At 37.9% G+C, this 9,279-nt stretch overlaps 1 long non-coding RNA gene across 1 annotated transcript in view; it reads left to right on the top strand.

The window, feature by feature from the left end:
* The first annotated feature begins 383 nt into the window (after window positions 1–383).
* The window catches only part of LOC116551168, a 16,927-nt gene continuing 8,031 nt past the window's right edge, over window positions 384–9,279 (top strand). The window contains exon 1 of the long non-coding RNA XR_004268748.1: window positions 384–3,328. This is a non-coding gene — a long non-coding RNA (uncharacterized LOC116551168). The remainder of the gene's footprint in view (window positions 3,329–9,279) is intronic.

Genomic DNA, 9,279 nt, shown 5'->3' on the forward strand with positions numbered 1-9,279 from the left:
AGCATGGTTTTTATTAGTGTTATATAGTTAAGTTGACATAGAAACATTATTATTATTATTATTATTATTATTTTAGACAGTCTCACTCTATCACCCAGACTGGAATGCAGTGGCGCGATCTCAGCTCACCACAACTTCCACCTCCCAGACTCAAGCATTTCTTTTGCCTCAGCCTCCCAAGTAGCTGGGATTACAGGCATGCATCATCACACCCGGCTAATTTTTGTATTTTTAGTAGAGATGGAGTTTCACCATGTTGGCCAGGCTGATCTTGAACTCCTGACCTTGTGATCCACCTGCCTTGACCTTCCAAAGTGCTGGAATTTTAGGCGTGAGCCACCATGCCTGGCCAGAAACATTATTTTTAAAATATAGCACTATGGACTGAATTGTTTCCTTCTCAAATTCATATGTTGAAGCCCTAACCTCCAATTCGATGGAATTTGGAGATGGGGTCTTTGGGAGATAATCAGGTTTAGGTGAGGTCATGATGGTGGGACCCTCATAATGAGATTAGCGCACTTAAAAGAAGAGGCACCAGAGAGCTCGCTCTCTCTCCCTGTGCCCCCCCAACCCCCGAATATGAAGCTATGGCTCAAAGGTGGCCATTTGAAAGGCAGGGAAGAGGGCCTTCACTAGAACCTGGCCATGCTGACAACCTCACCTTTAGCTTCCACAACTGTCAGAAAGTAAGTTTCTGTAGTTGAAAGCCACCCAGTCTATGGAATTTTGTTATGGCAGCCCAAGCTGACTAACCCATAGTGTTTTCTAGGTATTATAGAACCCACTGAACCACCTTCATTCCTAACACACTTTTCACAAATTGCCAGACATTTTCTTAGAATAAATGACCCTCCACTATGAATTATAAAAGCTGAGAAACATCATGCAGCATATTTGTTGCTGATTCTATGTAGTCATTGCAGTGTAGACAAATGTGATACTAAGCAAATGTTTTCATGGTTGCCTTCCCCAAGGAGCCCTGTGTAACTAACTTTTCACTATTATTAATAATGCACATCATTAAATCTAGGTCTTTCTCCAAGCTTTTAATTCCTTAGGATAAACTCTTAAAGACTGAAAAACTTGATTATAGTTATAAGCCTTTTAAAGGCTTATGATTTGAATCACTATTCACTTTCCATAAGTATTGTAGTAAGTTCCACTTATACCAGCTGTTTGCAAGTGTTCTTTTAAATACCACAATCCTCAATGCTAATCATTAGAATTTAAAATATTTTAAAAATATAATAGGAAACATTTAATTTGTATTTCTTTGATAACATTTTTAAATTTTCACTTGACATTTGTATTTTTCTATAACTTGTTTTTGTCATACCATTGTCAATTTTTCTATGGCAGTTTCAACATTTTCTTAATGATGAATGTTGAATGACTATCAACCAGGTTATATTTGATTGAAAATTACTTTTAACACTTTGACTTTTGAAGAAAGCTGTTTTATCAGATACCATGGTCCTAGCAGTGTTAGAGGGTCACTAGGAAATGTGGAAAGAAAGTGTTTCTTTGTATCTTGTTCCAAAAAGTTTATTTAACACATACACATGAGAATCAGGTAGGCTAGGTGTGTTTTAAGTCAATACCATTTCTAAGAGGATATCTGATTTTAATAAGTATTTTAGTAATGAATCTGAATGCATTTACAAAGTGCCCAAAGCATAGCAATATTCAGAGAGCAAGTTTTAAAACAATTCTTCCTTTGCTATTCAGCTTCTTCATCAAGGTTTACTTATGGTATTTTTATATGGTCATGCTATCAATTACCAGAGATATAAATACATGCTCATACTATAGAAATTTTAAAAGGAAAACTTATTTGTGCCTATTCTGAATTAGAATTTATGAAATTGAAATATTCTCTAAGTAAGTTTCTTGCTTTTTGCAAGCTTTGCTAACTTGAAACCTCCCTTCTCCTTATATACTTCCTCAAATGTGAGATCAGAAAATCAGTAATGCTCAGCCTTGGTTACCAACTGTGCTAGATGATATAGCTGCACACCATAGCCAAATGGCAGCTTCTTTTAATTTTCTGTAGTGAATCTTCTGATCATTCAGGCAAGGTAAAGCTTCACTTTGAGGAGCAAACATAGCTCTAAGGGCTGACACATCTGAATCACAGTTTTTGCTACTAATAACATAGCCTGATACATTATCTTTACATGACTTGGAGAAATATATATATATATACGTAGAGATGGGGGCCTATGTTGCCCAGGCTGGTCTCAAACTCCTGGACTCAAGTGATCCTCCTGTCTCAGGCTCCCAAAAGTCTGGAATTATAGGCATAAGCCACTATGCCTGGCCAATTTTGGCACTTATTAATGATCAAGTCTTAGGTCTCTTTTTTCATTTTGGAATTGAAATGTGATGATGCTCTAATTCTTTCATTCTTTCTGTATTTATTAGCAGAAACTCTTCTATAAAGAAGAGCTCTTTATCAGTCATTTGTTTACCAGAAAAACAAAACATGTACAAGAAAGACAGAATAAATATTTTATGTGTCCCTTTATCTATTTTTCACGATAATAAGTTATATCCTAGCCACTTCTAATGATAGCCCATGGGATGATTTTCTTCTAGCATTATTATTGAAGATTTTATTTTTATATACCTGTTGTGTTTTTAGTAGTTAGAGTCATTCTTTTTGATACTCAAATGATCCAATCTTTGGCCAATGAGAGACCATTCAAATTGGCTTCTGTTTCCTTCTGGAATCCCATTAGTCTTTGGCAGATTCCTTGCTTCTTGATACAAGGAAAGATGTTCATTTTGTACATTTCTTTACTCAGCTCTAGAATTGGTCATTTCTCCAAGATGCCCTTGTTCATTTTAGTGGGTACTGGGTGCTCATTTCTACTGGGTTTGCCATTGTTCCTGGGTCTTTTCAGTGGACAGAATTAGGAATATGTGCTTTTTTTTTTTCCAAGAAAAAATACATCATGAATTTTATTATACAGTTGTCTTGATAAATTTCCATCTGTCCTTTTGAAAAAGGCTAATATAAAGAGTGTGTACTTTTGATGTTGTATTAATTAGAATTAACTTTTGCTTCACAGAAGAGATATACTTGTAATATTCACCAAGTAAGATCAAAGCTTTTATCGCTCATACAAATGCAATGTGATGATGCTCGTGTGGCAGCTCTGTGTTGTCGTCAGTGACCCAGGCTCCCATCTTTCCTGCCATCTTTAGTATCTCAGCTTCAATTAGCATGGGCCAGCATTCAATCTATGCATTCATCAACCAATTAAACCAAAGAGTGGAAGACTCCAAGCTGCCTGTTTTCACAATGAATCCAGAATAACCGGTAAGCACACCCATATCCACAAATTAAGCTTGACTAAGTTTGAGTTCCTTTTTCCTTGGCGTCACATACTCAGAATCTGTTTACATGTATATTCTCCAGATTTTTGCCAACCATATTGGTGTGTACACTGTTATCTTCCCAGGTATAACTTTTAAATTGTTTCTCTGAAGAATTGTGGGATCTGACTCTAGGCATACATCTAGAGATAATGTGACGATAATGTGAGGGCATGAGGAAGAATTAAATTTCTCCTTCATGTAACTACTTTATACAGGGATGTTATAAGGTTTTACAGCAAGGCAGGAACCATGTCATCAGACAGGAGAGGTTGGGGTGCTTCAACTGACAGCAGGGAGGTTTAATGGAGGCTTTCAAGTTTGGAACTGTCTGAGACCTCTGAAGTCTCCCCTATCTCTTCTTTCTCATTCTGGAAGTTCTGCTCTTTCCCACTAAATACCCTTCCTTTCACATAGGAGACCTGATACACACAACAAAGTGTAATTTTGAGCTTGTTGTTCATTGTTAAATATATCTATGATTGTTAAAATGAACCATCTGATTAACCCAGTCTTTGATTTCCTCATGCCCTTCATACTGTTCTACGGCAGTCCCCAAAGCTTTCTTTTTCTTTTTAAATTTTCTTTTATTTTTTTCCCATAATCCCAAAGCTTTTAATGGACTCTTTTAATTAGCTATTTTTGCCATCTGCCATGGACTTCTAAGAGTCCCATGTCTTAAAATTGGATGTACTTATTGGATGTACTTCCATTATATTCAGCCACAGCCAGGCAAGAATCCTGGATTCTCTCCGGCCTTCTTTTTCCTGAGGGATTGTTGATGCAATCTCCACAAAATAATTTCAGAATTAGTCAGGATTCTTAGCTGCAACTAGCAGAAATGGCTTTTAGCTGATACAAGCAGAAAAGAAGTATACTGAAAGGATATTGAAAAGAACCATATAAGGGGCTAGAGAGGTAAGCTCAGAAAATGGGCATGAAAAGAAGAAACTCAGCAAGGAAAATGGCTAAAATCCTACTGCAAAACTGATTTGGGCAGGACATTTCTACCACTTTCACCACACCCTGAGCACAACAACTGACAGCTGTAATACCACCAGCACTGCCAGCAGGTTTGCAGTTGCTGCTGCTGCTGGCACTGCTACCACCATGCCCTTGAATGCCGAATGCTACTGCAGTACTGAATACTGATACCACTGTGGTCCTTTGCCCTGCCCTCCTGCTGATAAATCCAAACCTTTCCTGTATCTATTTTTTTTTTTAAAGACAAAGTCTCACTCTGTCACTCAGGCTGAAGTGCAATGGTACCATTTCAGCCCACTGCAACCTCCACATCCTGGGTTCAAGTGATTCTCCAGCCTCAGCCTCCCAAGTTGCTGGGATTGCAGGCACACCTCACCATGCCCAGCTAATTTTTGTATTGTTAGTAGAGACAGGGTTTCTCCCTGTTGGCCAGGCTGGTCTCAAGCTCCTGATCTCAGGTGATCCACCTGCCTCCGTCTCCCAAAGTGCTAAGATTACAGGCATGAGCCACCGTGGCCGGGCCTAAGAGGCTAATTCTAATGACTGGCTAAGCCTTGATTATGTGCTGATGCCCTAACTAACACAATTCCTGGAAAGCAGGTGTTTGTCTTCTACTTCTTTAGGGGGAGATACGCTCTGCCATCTGTAAAGACTCAAAAGGTAGAGAAGTGCCCCAAACATTAAAAGGGGGTTTCAGACAAATATCTACTATGAGTTGGGAAATGCTATGTATGTTCTGAGGTTGGAAATTATGAAGAAAGAGTGGAAAAAACAAGAGGAGCCCTGGCAATCAAATAAAGGCAGTTAGACTTTATTTGATAGACAGAAAAAGTCACAAGAAATTTCAAAGGAAATTTGTACACATAAATAAAAGAGGGACTTAGGAATATTAATCTGCAACAGTTAGTGTAGAAGCACATTTGGATAAAGGAGATTTTAGAGGCAGAAAAACCAAAGAACATTTCAGAGAACTCTAAATAGAACACAACACATGCCTGAACTTAGATATTGTCTGCATCAATGAAGGTGAAAAAAGAGAAGACAGTATTTTGAAGATTAAATTCTAGAGCTCCCTAATAGAACCCACATCTCATCAAAGTATTATCATATTCAATTTTCTCGATAATAAAAGTACTAAGGGCTCATTCAGAAATGTTCTATTCCCAAGTGAACTCAGTAGCTGCTTGGGGCAGCAGTTCTCAGAGTATGGACAGCTGGGATTTCCGAGACCCTTGTAGAGGTTCTGCAAGGTTAAAAGTATCTTCATGGTAATACCAAAGTGTTATTTGCCTTTTTCCATTGTCTTGAAATTTATACTGATGAAACTAAAGCAATGGTTTCTAAAACTGCTCCTTAGCATGACTCAAGGCAGTGGTACTAAACTGTAGTAGGCATCCTTCATTGTATTCTTCACCCACATACTTGTAGCACACACACACACACACACACAAAGAGAAAGAAAAAATGGGCTGGGCAAGTTGGCTCATGCCTGTAATCCCAGCACTTTGGGAAGCTGATGTGGGCGATCACAAGGTCAGGAGATCAAGATCATCCCATCCTGGCCAACATGGTGAAACTCCGTCTCTACTAAAAATACAAAAATTAACTGGATGTGGTGGTGCACACCTGTAGTCCCAGTTATTTGGGAGGCTGAGGCAGGAGAATTGCTTGAACCTGGGAGGTGGAGGTTGCATTGAGCCGAGACCATGCTTCTGCACTCCATTCTGGCGACAGAGTTGAGACTCTTGTCTCAAAAAACAGCAAAAATAATTAAGTCAGTTTCACTTAAGAATATCATTGATGATACAATAAAGTGCGTTAATTTTTATTAAATCTTGATTCATGAATACATAGCTTTTTAATAATCTATTTGATAAAATAGGAAATGTGTATGTGTAGAAAAACCATGCCATCAGACAGGAGAGGTAGGGGTGCTTCAACTGATAGCAAGGAGGTTTAGTGGAGACTTCTGGGTTTGGAGCTCTCTGAGACTTCTGAATTCTCCCATATGTCTTCCTTCTAATTCTTGAAGTTCTGCTCTTTCCCACCAAATGCCCTACCTTTCACACAGGAGACCTGACAGATGCAACAAAGTGTAATTTTGATCTTGTCATTTTTTGTTTAAGTCATCCAAGATTGTTAAAATTAACAATCTGATTAACCCATAGCCTTTAATTTCCTAATATCCTTCATACTGTTCTATGGCAGTCCCCCAAAGCTTTTAATGGACTCTTTTAATTAGCTATTTTCACATCTGCCATGGACTTCTAAGAGTCCCATATCTGAATATTGGACATATTTTCATTATGTTCAGCTATAGCCAGGCAAGAATCCTGGATTCTCAAGGACACACACACACACACACACACACACACACACACACACACATTGAGATAGGGTCTCGCTGTGTCACCCAGGCTGGAGTACAGTGGTACAGTCATGGCTCACTGCAACCTTGACTTCCCAGGCTCCAGTGATCCTCCCACCTTAGCCTCCTGAGTAGGTGGGAACACAGGTGTGCGCCATCACGCCTAGCTAATTTTTGTCTTTTTGGTAGAGATAGGGTTTCACCATGTTTCCCAGGCTGACCTGAGCTCCTGAGCTCAAGCAATTCACCCACCTTGGCCTCCCAAAGTGTTTGTTTTATAGGACTGAGCCACCACACCCAGCTGGGAAGTATATATAAACACTTCTACTGCATATCAAAAAATATATAGATATTTTGAGGAAAACACTTGTGTCTTATTTGAACTGCAAACTGAATTAGCCTTCCCTCTACATTGAAACATGACTTTTTTTTTCTGAAAGAATGATTGACAGGCAAGAAATTTAAACAACTTGCTCCTGAATGACTTTTGGGTAAATGAAATTAAGGCAGAAATCAAAAAATTATTTCACATAAATAAAAACAGACATAACAAACAAAATCTCTGGGATGCAGCAAAAGCAAAGAGGAAAGTTTATAGAGCAGAATGCCTACCTCAAAAGTTAGATTTCAAATTAATGGTATAACATCACACCTAGAAGAACTAGAAAAACAAGAACAAACTAACCCCAAATCTAGCAGAAGAAAAGAAATAACTAAAATCAGAACAGAACTGAACAGAATTGAGACCCAAAAATCCATAGAAAGGATGAACAAAATTAAAATTGGTTCTTTCAAAGGATAGACAAGATCAATAGGTGATAGCTAGATTAAAGGAAAAAAGAGAGAAGATCCGAACAAGCACAATCCGAAACGACAAAGGTGACGTTAAAACGAATTCTGTAGAAATACAAAATATCCCCAGAGACTATTACGAACACCTCTATGCACACAAACTAGAAGATCCGAAGGAAATGGATAAGTTCCTGGAAGCACACAACCTCCCAACATTGAATCAAGAAGAAATTGAAACCCCAAACAGACCAATGTCATGTTCCAAAATTGAATCAGTAGTAAAAACCCTACCAACCAAAAGAAAAAAAATGCCCTGGACCAGAGGGATTCACAGCCAAGTTTTACTAGATGTTCAAAGAAAAGCTGGCACCAATCCTACTGAAATTATTTCAAAAAATTGAGGAGAAGGGACTCCTCTTAACTCATTCTACAAAACCAGCATCACTCTGACACCAACACCTGGCAACAACATAGTGAAAAGAAAAGTACAGGCCAATATCCCTGATGAACATAGACATAGAATCCCCCTGCAGAATCCTAGCAAACTGAATTAAACAGCACATCAAAAAGACTAATGCATCATGTTAAGGCAGGCTTCATTCCTAGGATGCAGGATTGGTTCAACATATGCAAACCAATAAATTCACTACACAAACAAAATTAAAAAAAAAAAGCATATGATCATATCAATAGACACAGGAAAAGCCTTCAATAAAATCCAATATCCCTCATGACAAAGACCCTCAACAAACGAGGCATGAAGGAGCACACCTTCAAATAAGAGCTATCTATGACAAAGCCATAGCCAATGACATACTGAATGGGCAAAAGCTAGAACCATTCTCCTTGATAACTGGAAAAAGACAAGGATGCCCATTCTCGCCACTCTTATTCAACACAGTAACTACAAGTCCTAGCCAGAGTAATTAGACAAAAGTAAGAAATAAAAGGCAACCAAATAGGAAAAGAAGTCAAACTATCCCTCTTTGCTGACAATATGATACTATACCTAGAAAACTCTAAAGTCTCTGCCAAAAGGCTCCTGGAACTGATCAACAACTTTAATAAAGTTTCAGGATACAAAATCAATGTACAACAATCAGTAGCAAACAGTTCAGAAATGGCCTCTTCTTTCTCTTTAAAAATCTACTTGTAACTGCTGCAAATTAGAGTAATATTCAAGGCAACTGGAATCCATGAATCTGGATTGCAATCCTCAAGCTTGGTTGAAATAAATTCTTCACTTATATTAATTTTGCCTCAGCTTCTCCTTTTAGGTCAGCAAGATCAACTACAGAGACCAGATGATATTGTTGAGCATAAAGAAAATGCTTCAGTTTTACGGGTTACAGAGTCGCAATTTTGCCCTATGTGCAGAACTTAGAGTTAGAACTAACTTTGGATCCAGTCAGCCACGAACAAAGTAAAAAAAAAAAAAAGTCCTAGACTTATATGTTGGCTTGGGAGGAATTTCTAAAAGTGTGACATGCTTATTTGTCTTGCACTGTGGACTTCTGTTTGCTTTTTGTACAAGTTTTAACAAATGATGAGGATATTTACTATTAATGAAAAACAAAATTATTTAATTACTGAATATTACTGAATGGCAAAAAGGAAAAAAAAAATCAACCAATACAAATTGTGGAAACATCATATACTGATAACATAGAAAATGGGGCCACTGAAAAGTGAATTATAGGAAAGCACATTTTGCAGTTTTGTTGAGTTTTATTGTCTTTTTTTTTTTTTTT

The sequence above is a fragment of the Sapajus apella genome, unplaced genomic scaffold (assembly GCF_009761245.1).
Source record: "Sapajus apella isolate SASKATOON/1434 unplaced genomic scaffold, GSC_monkey_1.0 scaffold9, whole genome shotgun sequence".
NCBI classification, from domain to species: Eukaryota; Metazoa; Chordata; class Mammalia; order Primates; family Cebidae; genus Sapajus; species Sapajus apella.